The following is an 18,469-nucleotide window of genomic DNA, read 5'->3' as shown; positions in this document are numbered from 1 at the left end:
TGGGTTAATAAAAATATTGTGATGTGTGTAATTTGAAGATAAACAGAAGCTTATTTTCAATTTTATGACCGTTTTGGCCATTTAAAATTTTGACCCTTTGTGGGGGAGGTACAAAAAGGAATAGTCCGATCTCTATCATCTTTATAACAGATCTTGTGTTGATGGAAATATTGAGATGTGTCAAGTCTGAATGGAATCGGATGTTACTTTCGTGTTTTATGAGCTTTATGGGTATTCATAATTTCGACATTTTGTGGGGGAGGCATTTCCACTTCACACCAGACCATGGGTTAATAAAAATTTTTGGGATGTGTGAAATTTGAAGAGAATCGGACTCTTACATCACATTTTATAAGAGTTGTAATTATTCAAAATTTTGACCCGTTGTGGGGGAGGAGTGGACCGATATTGTCCATTTTCGCACTTGATCTAGCACTGACGCAAATATTAGGATTTACAAAGTTGGAACAAAATCGGGTAATCGTCTCTTTTTCTGTGCAAAAAATATATTTTTTGAAAATTTCGACCTTTTGTGGACCTTGTGTTAATAAAAATATTGGAATATGTGAAATTGAAGAGAATCGGACTCTCACATCACATTTTATAAGAGTTGTAATTATTCAAAATTTTGACCCTTTGTGGGGAAGGTACTTGATGAAGTGGACCGACATTGTCCTTTTTCGCACTTGACCTAGCACTGACGCAAATATTAGGATTAACAATGTTGGAACAAAATCGGGTAATCGGCTCTCTTTCTGTGCAAAAAATATATTTTTTAAAAATATTGACCTTTTGTGGGGGAGGTACCAGAAGGAGTGGACCGATGTATTTCCTCTTCACACCAGACCTTGTGTTAATAAAAATATTGGGATATGTGAAATTTGAAGACAATCGGATTCTTACTTCACATTTTATAAGATTTGTAATTATTCAAAATTTTGACCCTTTGTGGGGAAGGTACTTGATGGAGTGGACCGATACTGTTCATTTTCGCACTTGACCTAGCACTGTTGAAAATATTGGGATTTGCAAAGTTGGAGCAAAATCGGATTATTCTTTCTCTTTCTGGGCAGAAAATTATTTTCCTTGAAAATATTGACATTTTTGGGGGAGGTACCAGAATGAGTGAACCGATATTGCCCATCTCCGAACCCAATCTAAGTTTGACAAAAATAATACGATGTAACAAGTTTAGACCAAATCGGGTACTCCCTTCGAGAGTTATCTTGCGCTCCAGCCAGACAGATATACGGACGGACTGACTCGACTCTAAATGTCCTGAAACGGATTTTAACCGTATCAAATCATATATACCCTCTATAGCCATATGGCTGAGGGTATAAAAATCCCAAAAATGAAGAGAATAATTTGAGCAAGAGTAGAATTTGCATCAAGAAAGAATAGAATATACTCGATTTAGAGTGAAGTTTGTTTCCACTCCCAAACGAGCAAAGCTTCCACGCTCTTACTCGAGTGCTATCTAAAAATAGAGTATGCTGGACAGCTCTCGCTCGAAATCGATTGAGTTTCACTCTTTATTCGAATATGATAGAGTCTTTCGGTTGTCTGCCTAAATAAGAGGTGTTCAAGTATTCTCGTCTGGCCTAAATCCTTCATTTCGAACCCGGTCTAAACTCGGCATCATTTTTAGATTTTGCGCAGTGGGTACTTGTATTTTTAATTTTTCTTAGATCGACAGAATATTTATAATTGTTATATTGTGATGTAAAATTCGGACGGTCTGTGTCTTTTTTGTTTCGGTAAATATAATGCTTATCTTCACGAACACCCAGATAAGGACTTATTTTATTTTAGTTTTGAATTATTTCCAATTTTGTAATAATTTTACATCTTCAAATTTGTTCCAAAATTATCTTTTAATTATTGAAAAAAATCCCCTTAATTTTTTAAATTAAATTTTATTTACAAAAAATGATAATAAATGCCCCTTTCATTTCCAAACCTGCACGAGAAAAAAATCTCACTAATTGATCCATTTAACCCTAATGACCAAAATTTGTGGTGTTCAAAGTTAATGGATTAATTTGTTGACTTTAATGATTTTATGTTGTATTTTCGAACAGGCGTGCTGTATGACAAACGATTGACACGAATGGGTTAAATGACAGCTACTCTATTCTCACTGCGTTACTTGGCCGCTACATAAGATCGTCATACGACCGAACAGAAAAAAAACCGGATAATTAACATAAACTTCATCGGTTATCGGGTGTAAGATATATATAACACAAATTACATTTGGGCGTTGTACGACGAATAATTGAATACAAATGACTAAAGTACGGCGGACGGACGGACGACGACAACGACGCGACAAATAAGAAGTCGTCTGTGTTTTTTTGTTTCAATTGATTTTGTTTTCACTTGAAAATGTGTTGAAAATGAAATGATAAAGATCTGACATTTAAATGTGTAAATGTTGTGGGCAAAGGTGGGATGGAGAGAGGGTGATGGGGAGGGAGTAAGCGATGGGATGGGAGCAGTAGAGTGTTGCAAGGGAGTTGTGGAGAAAATGTAAAGTACAAAAATTGGTGTAGGAAGTTACCAGTAGATTAGAAAATGTCTCTCGTTAGATTGGATTTCAACACTCAGAGAATAATTTGAGATTTTAACAACTCAATGTCTTATACATTACTTTATTCATATTTTTTATTAAATTGTATTGGAAGTTAATTTTAATTAAAATATATGCTACTAATGCAAATTAGATGAGATAATTAAATGCGCAATACGCGAGTGACATTATGGCGTAAGATCGCATAAATTTATTTTAATTAGCATTTAATAAATAATAATAAATTCGATTTATTTGAAATCAAATTTGCTACTGCTTGTCTCAATGTCAACCTGGTTTTATTGTCTCTTACTTATGATGCTATGTAAAATATGGTTGGTTTGGAATTCAATAATACTCACGCCATACATTAATACACATTTTGAGTGGTTACTTTGTAATCGATGACAAAATGCTTACCTGTAAATGAGAAGAAAAATTGAGAGTAAGTGATTAATATATTATCATTAAAATTTGGTAAAAATATTTAGTTATGGTGATTTATAAAAAATGATAATTAAGAAAAAATGACGACATTTTTTGCCGTAAAGAAAAGTTGGAAAATCCAAATATAAATTTTAGCTAATAATTTTTATTTAAAAAACTATAATTTAAATAATTTTTTTATCTAAAAAATTAAAAAAATTAATTATGGGGCTAAACCAAAAAGTTGGCCAGTATAGCCCATATTTGAACTTCATCTAAGTTCAGACAGACTCTATCTCAATTCCTTCGGAAGATAGCGTAATTACAAAAGACGGACGGGCAGACCCACGGACAAACGGACGAACATGACTAAATCGTGTATGAATTCTACGCTGATCAAGAATATATATACTTTGATGAGTGAAAATCATTACTTCCATGAGTGACAAATGGAGTGACAAACTTAATATACCCTCCTACACTAATGTTACCGTTTCTGTACAAATTTTCAAAATCTTTTTCCGTACAACTTTTTGTCTACCATAGCCAATCCTATATACAAAAATTAACAGCTGCATCTTTTCGCGATCGCTCAATTCCATCCAAATTTATGTAGTTAGTACATTTTATTACTGTAGGTACGAATTTACAAAACCATATCTTTACATGAACCCTTCCCACTGGCAATGCTTCCAAGGCCAACATTTCAAATTTCCGGCAACAAAGTTTCAAGATTTAACCTCTATCTACGCTTATTGTTCAAATTTCCAAAACCCCTTTGGTTCATCTGTCCTACACGACAGAAAAATCCCCCATTTCAAATTTCAGAATTCCAGCTCTATCCCTTCCATAAATGTTAAATGTAGTAATAGGTACGAAATTTAGTGCATTTTACTACTTTTGGTACACTTATTGTTCAACTTTCCAAAAGCCCTTTGGTCCATCAATCCTTTACGACAGCAAAGTCCCTCATTACAAATTGCGGATCTTCAGCTATATCCCTTTCTCAAAACCCAAATTTAGTAATTGTGGTATTTTTATTAGTGCGTATTTTAAAATCCATCACCATATATCTTTAAAAAACACAAAAAGTAATGCCAATATCAAATTTTTGATTTCCAACTCTACAGCCTGCAACCAACTTCTTCAGACTGCCGTCATTTCTAAGCCACTCTTCCGTCAGCTGTTAAAATTATTCCAGTAACAGCTCATTATATTGTTTAGGAGCGTACAAAAGCATTTTGGTGAGAATTTTCCAGAAAAAAGTTTTTCGTGACGGAATTCAAGCGTTATAGTGTGATTTCTTTATATTTGGCTGGAAAACCACAAGTGGCTATCGTTAGAGCACTCCAGCATTTAAATGTGAATAAATCTTTTGTGTCTCGTACCATCGCTAGTTACCGTGATATTGGTAGATTAGCCAAAACCCGCGAAAATAGTCTGGAGGGTGTATTAAAGCCTTTGGTACGCAAACATTTTGTCCGCATACCTTGGACATTCCAACAGGACTCAGTACCACTGCACTCAGCACGCGCCATCCAAGAATGTTTACAAAATGAGGTATCTCGCTTCATTTCCAGCGCACAATGGCCATCAAAATCTCCGGATACCAATCCGTTGGACTATTGTGTCTGAAGTATTTTGAAAAGCAAGGTTGCCACTTATTTTAAAAGTTGATGCTATTTCCGACATTTTTTGCATTCATTCAATAAAATAAAATAAAAAAATTAAAAATTATGGCGTTTCACTTTCTTGCAGTTTTTTTTATCTCACTCTGTATTATTAAACTTAGATCGAGTTCGGAGATGGGCAAAATTGGTCCACTCCTTCTGATAACTCCCTCACAAAAGGTCGAAATTTTCAAAAAACAAAAAAAAAAATAGTGCACAGAAATAGAAAGGATAATCAGATTTTACCCCAACTTTGCAAATCCTAATATTTGCATCAGTCCTAGGTCAGGTGCGAATCAGTATCGGTCCACTCCATCAAGTACCTCCACAAAGGGTGAAAATTTTGAATAGTTATAACTCTTATAAAATGTGATGTAAGATTCCGATTGTCAAATTACACACATCACCATAAATTTATTAACCCAAGGTCTGATGTGAAGATGGACTATATCGATCCACTCCTTCTGGTACTTCCCACAAAAAGGGCACAACATTTTTGAATATCTATGAAGCCCATAAAACGCGAAATTAACATTCGATTTCATTCAGACGTAGTACATCTCAATATTTCCATTAATACAAGATCTGTTATAAAGATGGTAGCGATCGAACCATTCCTTCTGGTACTTCTCCCACATAGGGTTCAAAATTTTGAAAAACAAATAGATCAAAGAAATCGAAATAAGCATCCAACTCTCTTCAAATTTTACACATACAAACATTTTTGATGTTGTGAAGATGATATATATCTACGAACCCATTCTGGTACCTCACCCACAAAGGGTCATAATTTTCAATATTTTTATCTGTTGTAACTCGCGAAAGAAGTCAGCGATTCTAAATATTTCTCTCAACCTGAAACCTGATATAAATATGGTATTTTCGGAATTTATGATTTCGCATAAAATTGGATAAAAATGTTCGATTCTCTTGTAATTTTGCCCATACCAATATTTTTATCGGCATTGAATGAAGTATGAAAATGAAATACTTCGGTCAACTGTATCTGGTACCTCACGCACATTTTAAAGTTTGCCAAAAATTATCACATATATCATATAAAGTGAAGGAATTACCCACTATATCCTAAACCTGGTTCGTCGCAACATTTATATCAAATTTATTTAGGTCCGATATGGAATAGACAATATTGGCCCTTTCCTTCGAAACCTACTCCTTTGAGGGTCAGTAATTTGAATAATCATAACAGAAGTTAAAATATATTTAACAAATCGAACATTGACTGAGGGTATATATCTGTCGGCAAAATCGACTGATACGTTAATACGCTCCACCATAGTATGGAGGGTATGTTGAGTTTGTCATACCGTTTGTAACACCTCGAAATATACATTTTAGACCCCACAAAGTAAGTATATATTGTTGATCAGCATAAAATTCTATGCCGATTTAGCTCTGTCTGTCCGTCTGTGGAAATAACTCTGGCTTCCGAACGAAATGAAGTAGGTTTATAAAATTTTACTCAAATGTGTATAATGTCTGCAGGACTTTTGGTATTGAAAATGGGTCATGCAGGTCCACGTTTTAGTAAAATAGCCCTCATATAATGGTTCCTCCCTTTTTTCGGTATTTTAGTGATTTAAGCGACATTATTCACCGGAAATGTTTCAAATTTCATATTTAAAGTTCGTAATGGATAGTACAGCCTAAGACAAAAAATTGTCTGTGCAGGTCCACATCATCGTATAGACCCTAATATAACGGCTACATTCGGTATTTTTAACGGATTTTGACAGAATTATTAAAGGATTTCATTTTTTTTTGAAAATTTCCAAACTGGAGGGTATTCAAAGATCGGCCCGGCCGAACTTGGAGCTTTTTTACTTGTTTGTTACTTATTATCACGAAATTTTAGAAATACACATGGGTTTCATTTTTTATAATTCTGCAAAAATTTATAGGATCTATAACAAAATATTTTCCAAAAGTAGAGAAGTATTTAAAATCTATAACTAATAGTTAATTTAAACGCTTCCCATTTAACAGTAGCTATGAACAGGGTATGCACACACAATAAGCTTTTTAAATACATTTTTGAGAATAATTACAGATTTGCTCAACGAATGTAATACAGATCATTAGCATGATGATGACATGTGAGTGAATGCGAGCGAGTGAGTGAGTGAGTGTGTGTGTGTTCTATAAATCACATGAACGACAAACATTTCGACTATGTGGCGGCGAGACGGTGACGATGATGATGATGGCGGCGGTGGAGGCTATGGAGGTGCCGTTGATGATATCGATCATGGGTGGAGTACAATTGGTGGAGAGGGCAATTGTGCAAAAAAGAAAAAAAAATGAAATAAAATAAAAATGAAAGGCATAGAAATACAGAAAAAGCAAGCACAAATAATAAAGATGATGAAATAGGAAGGAAAACAACGAAAGAAGGTAATAAAGTGAGAAATAAAGATGTTCGAATAGCCAGCCAAAAAAAAAAAAAAACGAAAGAAAACAATCACTTAAAGAAAAAAAGGCAGATAAAACGCACAGACACACAAACATACATACATATACCTACATAAGTATATTAAAACAATGAGAATGACAACAACAAAAACAAATGCGTTTGAAAAAAAAATGAAGAAACGAATTTGCAAATATCTGAACAAAAAAAAAAAAAAAAACAACAACAGCAACATCGACAAAATGAAGCCAATAAAACCACAAGTATAGAGCAGAAAACGAAATATTTATAAGCGAGTCGGTAGGTATGTATAACAAATCTCAAAATACTATATAGAGAGCCAGGCAGGCAGGCAGTCAGGCAATCATGGCGGGCCTTCGGGTTCGGGAAGAGCCAAAGGTGTACCAGTAAATAGAGTGATACAATAATAAACGATGATAATGATTGCAAAAAAAAAAAAAAAAAAAAAAAAAAAAAAAAAAAAAAAAAAACAGAAATAAACATGCCAACAACTACTAACACTAATTTACAAGAGAAATGGAATTCTTGTTCTGTTTTTTTTCGGTTTGCTTGTTTTAAGGTCGAAAGTCTGAAAATCATTCATTTCGTATTGCGAAATATTATCCATCGTGTCATGGAAATTTTTTGGATTTTCCGAAAAATATGTTTATTTGTTTAATAGAAAAACGAAAAAAAAAATAATTTAAAAATTATTAGGAATGATGGGTAGGGCGGCAACAACACTCACACAAATTCACAAGGACAAAAACATTATTTTTAAAGAAAATATGGAGAAAGAATTCAATGTCTCTCATATTTATTTGCATCAGTTAAGAACATAAAAAAAACAACTAAAAAACATTAAGTTCGGCCGGGCCAAACTTTTAATACCCTCCACCTTAGCAAAAACCCTTACCCTCCTGTGGCAAAAACCATTAAAATGCCGAATTTTGGGAGGTACCGTTATATGGGGGCTATGCCAAATCGTGGACCTACACATAAAATCTTTCCCCAAAGGAGTTAGAACCCATTATGACCTACAAATACCAATTTTTAGACAAATCCGTGAAAAAATGTGGCAAAAATCATCAAATTACCGAATATCGGGAGGTACCGTTATATGGGGGCTATACCAAAACGTGGGCCTATACATGCAATGTTTTGCCACACGCACTGGGACCCGTTATGATCTACAACTACCAATTTTCAGAGAAATTCTTGAAAAAAATGTGTCAAAAATCATCAAAACACCGAATATCGGGAGATACCGTTATATGGGGACTATACTAGAACGTGGACCGATATATCTCATTTTTAATACCAACCATCCTAGACACAATACAAATTGCTCTGCTAACGCTTGACGTCAAATAATGTGGGCTGTATCGTGATTTCAACAGACAGACGGACAGACAGACGGACAGACAGACAGACGGACAGACAGACAGACGGACAGACAGACATACGGACAGACTGACATCGTTAAATCGACTTGGAATTTTATGCTGATTATGAATATATATACTTTATGGGGTCTACGACGAATATTTAAGGATGTTACAAACGGAGTGACAAAGTTAATATACCCTCCTTTCCAAGGTGGAGGGTATAAAAATCGAAAATGCCGTATTGCCCTTCGAATGTAGAGGCCAAGTGAAATGTCGATCCGCAGTTGTGGTGTATATGTAAGTGGAACAAAACGAGTTAGTTTAGTCAGCCTCTGTCGGTGTTCCCACAGATGTATACCCACGCAGGACTGAAGTCATGGAGGAATACAGTGTGAGGTCATCCCACTCCCATCGAAGCTAAAGAGCGGAAGCTGCTCGAGTAGTATTGGACCCAATTAAGATCCCGATGGTGCAGCCGCCCGTACTGGGCCCGGATTGACAGCAGTGCGCAGAACACCTGCCCAGCACTGTGCCATATCTGCCCAGCATGTGGTACAGGCCCAGCTAAGCCAACCCACTTTACTCCGCTATCGCTATGGACCCAAAATATACAGGTAGTTTCCTTCTTGAATTTGGAATTAGCGGTAGAACCGGTTTTGAAATCATATTTAAAAAAAAAGGACCAAAAAAGACTCATTTGGTATCTCACTTGAGAGCTAAAATTTTCCACCAAAATAATCATCGCATTGTAACTATTAACACTGACGAAGATACAACACACACAATACGCACGGATTCTAATTACACCTAATACGCAAGGAATGGGATTAATCCAAAAATTTAAGAAAAATATATGGAAACCCTACAACATTAACCTCGATATCAAATTTCAGAATTTCGGCTCTATCTAAAACAATCTACATCGCTCCATCCTAGACACCAACAGAGATCCATATTAGTACCATTTAGTACTTTTCTTACTATTTTAGTACACATTCCGATATTGCCTCCACATTTCAAGACACTGTTTGAGTGAAGCGAAATGTATTTGTAATTCCTAAGATGACTGCATTAGGTTGACGCAGTACATATAGGCGTATGATTAATATTTTTTATAAATATTAATTATACGTCACTATGTTCCATACACATTTTTTGCAAGGCAAAATCAAAGGCACTTCCACTCATATGGCTAGAGAGGGTATATATCATTTGATACGGTCAAAACGTTGCTAGTCGAAATAACGGTTTTAGACCCTAGGTCTCTTTGGACCAAATCCGTTTCAGGACATTTGAAGTCGATCTAGCGATGTCCGCCCGCCCGCCTGTCTAGCTGGCTGGTGCGCACGATAACTATCGAAGGCAGTATCCTATTTCGTCCAAACTTGGTATATCACAATATTTTTGTCAAACTTAGATCGAGTTCGGAGATGGGTAATATCGGTCCACTCCTTCTGGTACCTCCCCCACAAAATGTCGAAATTTTCAAGAAAAACATTTTCTGCACAGAATGAGGAGCAATAGTCCGATTTTGCTCCTGATTTTGCAAATCCTAATATTTATGTCAGTTCTAAGTCAGGTGCAAAAATAGACAATTTCGGTCCACTCCATCAAGTACCTCCCCCACAAAGGGTCAAAATTTTGAATAATTACGTCTCTTATAAGATATGATGTATGAGTCTGATTGTCTTCAAATTTCACACATCCCAATGTTTTTATTAACAAAACGTCTGGAGTTAAAATGGAAGATATCGGCCCATTCCTTCTGGTAGCTCCCCCCCAAAGGGTCGAAATTTTCAAAAAATAAAATCCTTAAAAAATTCTGTTAAAATTTTAAAAATACCGAATATAGCCGTTATAATGGGGTCTATGCGACGTGGATCTACATAGGCATTGCTTGTCATAAGCCATTACCATATTCAAATTCGAAACTTGAAATAAACGGTGAATAATGTAGCTAAAATCATCAAAATATCGTATATATGGTATAATGAATAAATCGACGGAAATCGACTTAGAATTTTACGCTGATCATGAATATAGTATGAGTATTTCGAGGAGTTACATGAGTATTTCGAGGAGTTACAAACGGAATGACAAAGTTAAAAATAGATAAGTTGCAAAAATGGATAATATCGGCCTACTCCATCAAGTACCTCTCCCAAAAAGGGTCAAAAAGCTCATAAAACACGAAATTAACATCCGATTCCATTCATACTTGGTCCATCGCAATATTTCCATCAGAGAAATATTTATTATTAATTATTTATATTATATTATAAAGATGGTAGAGATCGGAGCATTCCATCTGGTACGTCCCCCACAAAGGGCTTTTTGGGATTTTTGGCTCAAAATGTGGTCCTACATTCGTAGTTTGTGGAGTTTTATATCCACTGAGAAATCGCTATGCCAAATACTTAGTTTGTTGGCGTGCTGCAAACCTTCAAAATACCGAAATGTAGGAGATAACGTTATGTGGGAATTGTGAATGTATCTTAAAAAATTGCTATAGGGAGGGAATAAACCCTCGCAGAACTTGAAACTTCAATTAGCGCATGATTTGGTTTGACATTATATCCGAAACTTTTAAAATACATAAAAATTAGAAGGTACCATTATATGGTACCTTTTTTCGAATAGTGGTGCAATCTTGACACTTTTTTGCAGGTAGGGGAGATTATACAGGGTTGCCCATATTCGACGGACCCATCTGGCAACGCCATAACTTTTGACAGAGGTGTCACATCGCTTAATGACATACCGCGTTTGAAGCGTCAGTCCAAGCAGATTTTTACCATGAACCAATACACGCCACGCGAGCGCTCTGAACATCCCAAAAACGCCATTCTCAGCAGTTGGGCATGACTCGGTCCACTTTACAACGGATTATTCGCATTGATTTGCATTTGTTCCCTGCGGACAAGACTCGTCGATTGGAATGGGCCCAAAGAGTCATCGAAATGGCCGAAAAAAAAACATGGGTACGTCGAATATGGGCAACCCTGTATCTACTCAAAACTCGAAGTGTCAAATCACACCTCATTTCTGTGAAATTTCGGTCTAAAATTTAAAACAACGAAAATCAGGAAGAACATGAGGGTCATACCTATATGTGAACCGATATGTCCCGTTTATAATACTAAATATCCAAGGAATAACGTATAAATAAATTTTGAGGATCTTACTCTAGTGTGCATCGGTGGGCTATGAATTTTTGTTGATCAAGAATGTATATACATTATGGGATCTCCGGCGAATATTTCGATGTTCGACGTACCCAGAACTACATTTAGTAATCAATTCGAGACCTCCACTAACACAAGTTTAAATTTTTCTGAAAAATTAAAAAAAAAAATCACAAATTTAACCCTTTTGGAAGGGGTCCGGGTCCTTCGTATATAGTGGACAATATAAGGCCTGATTTATAGCCAGGGGTTTTGTGGTTAAGGCAACACCCCGTGATCTCGATAAGTAATGTTTGTCACATTAGGGGCCATTTATTTCTCCATGCTTTTATACATATTTCAATGTGAGCAGGTATACCTACCTAAGTCTTGGTAATTGGTTATGACATAAGTATGTGTGCATATCTCTACAACCTGTCACTTTGTTTTTTTTTTTTCGAAATTGTGTCATATATAGGGCAACAATTTCAAGAAGCAACAAATTCTCTATAACAATTTTCAAGATAAGCTGAACAAAATAATAAAATAAATTAAGTATTGTGTTCTTCGCTTCCGTGCGAGCGAACAGGCAAACTAGTATTGGTGACGTAAAGCAGACCTCAGCGGATCCAAAAAAAAAAAAAGAAAAAAAAAACAACCAAACAAAGTGTAGAGAAATGTCAAAACAGCAGCAGCAACAACACAAACAACGACAACATTCAAATTGTGAAATAGTAAAATAGCAAATAACGGACAAAATAAACGAACAACTCGACTCAGTTAAGCTACGACGAAAAAAATTAATTTATTTTTAACTGCCTTTACTTTTTGGGGTGAGGGGAAGAAGAGAGGGGTGCTACAAATACAGCTGCTAAATTTTGCCTTACCTTTAAACTTGTTTTCGGTGACGTTGAGAAAAATGAAAAAAAAATAAAACGACGAAAATAAAACTAAAAACAGCCACAACTCAACGGCCAATTTAGATTTCACTGTGAAAATGTGTCTCCTCTTTCGAACAATTGAATGAAAATTTAAACAATTTGTCGACTGTTTTTTTTACATTTCACATTTCACTTGAGTTTCTGTTTTGCTTTGTTTGGTTTTCTTTGACGCCGATATGTTATCGATAATCGTTAATCACATGTCTAGTACAGGAGGGAGGGAGGTAGGTAGGGGGCGTGTTTCAAAGGGCGCTAAAAATAATTTTCACTTTTGTGTGTGTCACCAAAGACAATCGTTACGCCTAAGCGATTAAGAAAATAATTATTAATAATTATTTTTTATTTAATTATTAGCTGTACTTTAATTTGTCTCTCTCTCGGCCTCTTGATTTCAAAAAAATTATAGTAATTTATATTTGAAATTATTATATTAACACTGGCCAATGATGATAATTTGTTTTCATTGTTGTTGTTATTATTGTTTTTATTTTTCTGCTTGGGGTTCAGATCGGTTCAGCTGAGTTGAGTTTTTAGATTCTTTTAATTTATTTTTAAATTCTGATATTTTTTTTTTCTGTTTTGTGTATAATTTCCGTTTATTGTTGAAGCACCAACAAATTGAGACTAAAAGTTGCTAAAGCTGAAAATACGCTAAAAAATTAAACAAAATAAAACAAAAATAACAACAATTCAAACATGTGTATGCAGCAGCACACATTCATCGATACATAGTCACAGTCAGTCAGTCATCATCACCATCATCGTTGTAGTCAGAGTCAGTCAGTCAGTCACTCACTCACTTACCGCTGCTGCCGCTTTATACACAGATGTACAAATTTTTTTTTATTAATGTACGGAAAGCACACCAACGTACCCACCAACCGACGCACCATCCGTCAGACCGACGAACCAAAATAATAACAATAATAATAATAGCAATACAAAACAAAACAAATACTACAACACCAATATTAGCTGCCGTAACAATCAGCGGTGACGCTTGATTGTTGTTGCTGTTGCTGACTTTGCCGCTTCTGCTTAATAGCTTTTTGGCTGAATCCGCTATTCGCGTACAATAGTCGAAAGCAAGCAGGCAAGTACAACGGCCAACGATACAAATGAATACAACAAACAAGCGATACCTACCTATATCTGAAAACGTATTTTCATTCATTCATTTATTTAAACGCCGGTACGAGGGTGGCATGATGAGGAAAGAAATTTAACAGTTCTGCCAACATTTTTTTAATAAACTAAAGATTTTCTGAAACGCCTTTTTTTCTTTTGGCATTCATTGGACATTCGACTTTTTACTTTCAAGAGATCTTCAAGACATAGAGGACTTTTTTGACATTTTTTATATATGGGAGGCCTTTCAGGCCTGCAATGCGTTGGAGTCCTTATACAGGATTTCTATAAAACAAGTAAAAAAAAACATTAAGTTCGGCCGGGCCAAACTCTTAATACCCTCCACCTTAGGGTAAAGGAAACATCAGAACCCATTGTGTCCCACAAATACCAATTTTTAGACATATTCGTGGGAAAATGTCGCAAAATCACCAAAATATTGAATACCGCTATATGGGGCTATACAAAAACGTGAACTTAAACATACAATATTTCGGCAGCGGAGCTAGAACCCATTAGGACACAAAAATACCAATTTTTAGACAAATCCGCGAGGAAATGAGGCAAAAATAATCAAAATACCGAATATCTGGGTGTACTATTATATGGGAACTATACCAAAACGTAGACCTATACATATATTGTTTCGTCACCGCAGCCAGAACCCATTATGACAATTTTTTATATAAATCGGTGAATAAATGTAAGAAAAACCATCAAAATACCGCATATCGGGAGGTAGCATTATATAGGGGCTATACCAAACCGTGGACCCATGCATGCAATGTTTCGCAACCGGAGCTGGAAACCATTATGACCAACAAATACAAATTTTTAGACAAAACCGTGAAAAAATGTGGCAAAAATCATCAAAATACCCAATATCGGAAGGTACTGTTATATGGGGACTATATCAAAACGTGGGCGGATATATCTCACTTTCAATACCAACCATCCTAGACACAATACAAATTATTCTGCAAAATTTTGACGCTCTACGTCAAATAATGTGGGCTGTACCGTGATTTCAAAAGGCAGACAGACAGACGGACATCGTTAAATCGAAGTTTATGCTGATTTTAAATATATACACTATATGGGGTCTACGACGAATATTTAGGGATGTTACTAACGGAATGACAAAGTTAATATACCCTCCTTTCCAAGGTGGAGGGTATAAAAAGAGCATTCTTTAAGGAACTATATTGAATAAAAGAGCTATAATAGCCATCCGTTGACAGTAGAATCCCTATTGATAATAAGAGGTCCCTCGAGTCCCTCGATGGACAATGGGAATTTTTATTGACAATAAAATCCATCAAATAAAAGCCCATTGACTTTTATTGGACGCTCGATCTTCTATTAATGAAATTATAACCATCTACTTTTGAAGAAGGAAGCTTTGAAGGACTTCCTACTGACAATGAAAACCCATAAGAATTTTCTATTGACGATGGTAAGGTCTTCTTTTGAATATGGAAGTCTTTTCTAGATGACAGAAGTTCCTAAGACCTTAGTGACCTCTACTGATGATGGTAGGCCTTATAAACCCCTTTTTTAAGAAGAGCGCGTTATGGATTTTCTACTGACCGTGAAAGTCGTTAAGGGGTCTTCTTTTGAAGACGGAAGCATTCAAGGTCCTTCCCTGATGATAGAAGCACTTAAGGGCCGTTTTTGAAGATGAAGCCAATAAGGAGTATTTGTTGACGATGGAAGCCTTCAATGGCTTTCAATCGATAATAGAAGCGCTAAATGATGGTAGGCCTTCTGTTTTTTTTTTGAAAATGATTGTCTTAAGGACTCTCTATTGATTATGGAAGCCCTTAGGCATTCTTTTGAAGATGGAAACCATTAGGGGTCTTCTATTGGCGATGGAAGCCCCAAAGGATTGTTATTTGAACATTAAGGCCTTAAGAACTTTACATGTACGATGGAATACCATAAGGCTTTCTTTTAAAGATAGAAGCCTTCAAAGGCCTTCTATTAATAACAGATATCGGTATGAACCTTCTTTTGATGATAGATGCTCTTAAAGGTCTTCTATGGGCTATGGAAGCCTAGTAGGGTCTTCAATTGACGATATAAGACATAAGAAGTAATAAAGGCTTTCTGTTGATTATGGAAAACCTTAAGGACATTTTTCGAAAATGACGCCCTTACGGACTTTCTTTTGACGATGGGGGATCATAAGGCCTTGTCTTGAAAATGGACGAGGGCCAGTCTTAGGGCGATGGCTGGGGTTTTGGAAATTCGTACTAAAAGTGTACGAATGGTACTAAAATGTACTAAAAATTAAATAATTTGTATTGGACAAATGGAATGATCTAGAATTCTAAAATTTGGAATGAGAGCCACTGATGGAGTGCAGGATAGATGTATCAAAGTGCTTTTTAGAAATTCGAACTCAAAGGTTACGAAAAGTTCTAAAATGGTACCATTTGGTATTATGTGAACGGATAGAGCTAAAACTTTCGAAATTTGGTATGAGAAACAAGGTTGGAAAGTAAGTTCGACATATGAAGGTGGTTTACTGAAAGTGTTTAATAAGTGTGCGAACTGTACTAGATGGTACTTGTAACAGTTTGGTTTAGGGCGAACGAATACAGCTGGAATTTGGAAATTTTGTATTGAGGTAGTTGGTTTGGCATAAAGAGGTGTTATGGAAATGTGTACAACAAGTGCACGAAAAGTACTAAATAGTACTATATTTGGTACAATTTGCCATTGGGCGAACAGATAGTGCTTGAAGTCTGAATCTGAAAAAAAATCTGGTATTACGGTTACTGTTCATTTGTAGCCTGGACATTTGGATATGGTTTCAGAAATTAGAACTATAATTGTTCGAAAAGAAGTAAGTGGTACTGAATTGGAAAATGGGTCAAGGGATAGAATTGAGATATAAGGGTGGGTTTTGATATGTGAATTATATTTGTACGAAAAGTACTAAATGGTACCTCGATTTAGTACTTTTCGTACTTTTCTAGTGGCGCTGAAATCCATATATATATATGATAAGGATGTTCGTATCTGTGGGTTAGATATGGAAGTGGTTTTGGAAGGGATGGAACTGAAACCGTGAAATTTTATATTACGATAACTGTTGGTGTCTGTAATTGAGATTTTAATGGTTTTGAAAATGACTACAATACAACACCTCCTGATTTCCGACCAAATCTGTTGTAATCTGACATTTTTGACTCTTAGTGGTCAAAATATTCAGGTTCTTTGTGGGTATATATTTTTATTAATGGTGAGGATAACTTTTTTGGAAATAAGTCAATTTTTTACATAGTTTTTATACCCTTAGCCATATGGCTACAGGGGGTATATATCATTTGATACGGTCAAAACGTGCCTAGTCGAAATAACGGTCGTAGACCCTAGGTCTCTTTGGACCAAATTCAGAACACTAGGAGTCGATCAAACTTTGTACGTCGTAATATTTTTGTCAAACTTAGATCGAGTTCGGAGATGGGCAATATCGGTCCACTCCTTCTGGTACCTCCCCCACAAAATGTTGAAAATGTCAAAAAATTTATTTTCTGCACAGAAAGGGGAATGATAAGCCGATTTTGCTCCAACTTTGCAAATCCTAATATTTGCGTTAAAGCTAGGTCAGGTGCAAAAATGGACAATATAGGTACCCTCCATCAAGTACCTCTCCACAAAGCGCCAAAATATTGAATAATTACATATCCTATAATATGTATGAATCCGATTATCTTTAAATTTCACACATCCCAATATTTTTATGAACCCAAGATCTGTTGTTAAGATGTAATATATCGGTCCACTGCTTCTGGTACCTCCCCCACAAATGGTCGAAATTTTCAAAAAATTATATTTTCTGCACAGAAAGAGAAACGATAGGTGCTAGGTTAGGTGTGAAAATGGACAATATCGGTTCACTTCATCAAGTACTTCCCCCACAAAGGGTCAAAATTTGGAATAATTACAACCCCTATAAAATGTGATGTAAGAGTCCGATTGTCTTCAAATTTCACACATCCCAATATCGGTCCACTCCTTCCGGTACCTCCCTCATAATGGGTCGAAATTTTGAATATCCATCAAGCGCATAAAATCCGAAATTAACATCGTATTCCATTTTGGCTTGGCACATCTGAATATTTCTATCTACACAGGATCTGTTAAAAAACGGTAGATAGGTACCTCCCCCACAAAGGGTCAAAGTTTTAAATAACCAGAACGTTTATAAAATCCGAAATATCTTTTGTGAAAATTTTGAATATCCATGAAGCTTATAAAAGGCAAAATTGATTCCATTCAAGACTTGGTACATGCCAATACTTCCATCAACACAATACAGTCCAACCTAGCACGTCGCAATATTTATCATATTTATTTAGGTCCGATACGAAATGGCTAAAATTTGCCCATTTCTTCGGAACCTATTGCATAAGGGGTTAAACATTTGAATAATCATAACAGAAGTCAAAATATTTTAAAGAAATCGAACTTTGGCTTAGGGTATACATCTGTCGGCAAAACCGACCGATACTTTTTTACTCGTTTTACGTGATTTAGGTTAATAAATATCAATATCAGAGAGAAAACCCACCTCAGAGAAAAAATATCCTCATGAAGTTAAGAATTATTAATGGTTGTATATAACTCTGCAATTAATGAACAACCCTCATAAAATCAAAAAATACATTCGAAACACCAAATAAAAAATTGTATCAGCAGAAAATAGGTGCACATACACCAGACCTGTATTGACAC

General features: G+C 35.6%; 1 protein-coding gene across 2 annotated transcripts in view; it reads right to left on the bottom strand.

Annotated features, from left to right (window-relative positions):
* LOC131800373 (serine/threonine-protein kinase tousled-like 2) overlaps positions 1–18,469 on the bottom strand; it is a 341,644-nt gene that overhangs the window by 65,142 nt on the left and 258,033 nt on the right. Inside the window, exon 1 of one of the 2 annotated variants that reach the window (XM_059128263.1) lies at positions 12,542–12,686. The exons of the other annotated variant lie outside the window; for it this stretch is intronic. The gene's annotated coding sequence lies outside the window, so the exon portion shown is untranslated. Of the gene's footprint in view, positions 1–12,541; positions 12,687–18,469 lie in introns of those variants that run through there. 2 annotated transcript variants of the gene reach the window in all.

This window comes from Musca domestica, unplaced genomic scaffold (assembly GCF_030504385.1).
Source record: "Musca domestica strain aabys unplaced genomic scaffold, Musca_domestica.polishedcontigs.V.1.1 104, whole genome shotgun sequence".
NCBI classification, from domain to species: domain Eukaryota; kingdom Metazoa; phylum Arthropoda; class Insecta; order Diptera; family Muscidae; genus Musca; species Musca domestica.
This window is presented reverse-complemented; position numbering and strand designations above follow the sequence as displayed.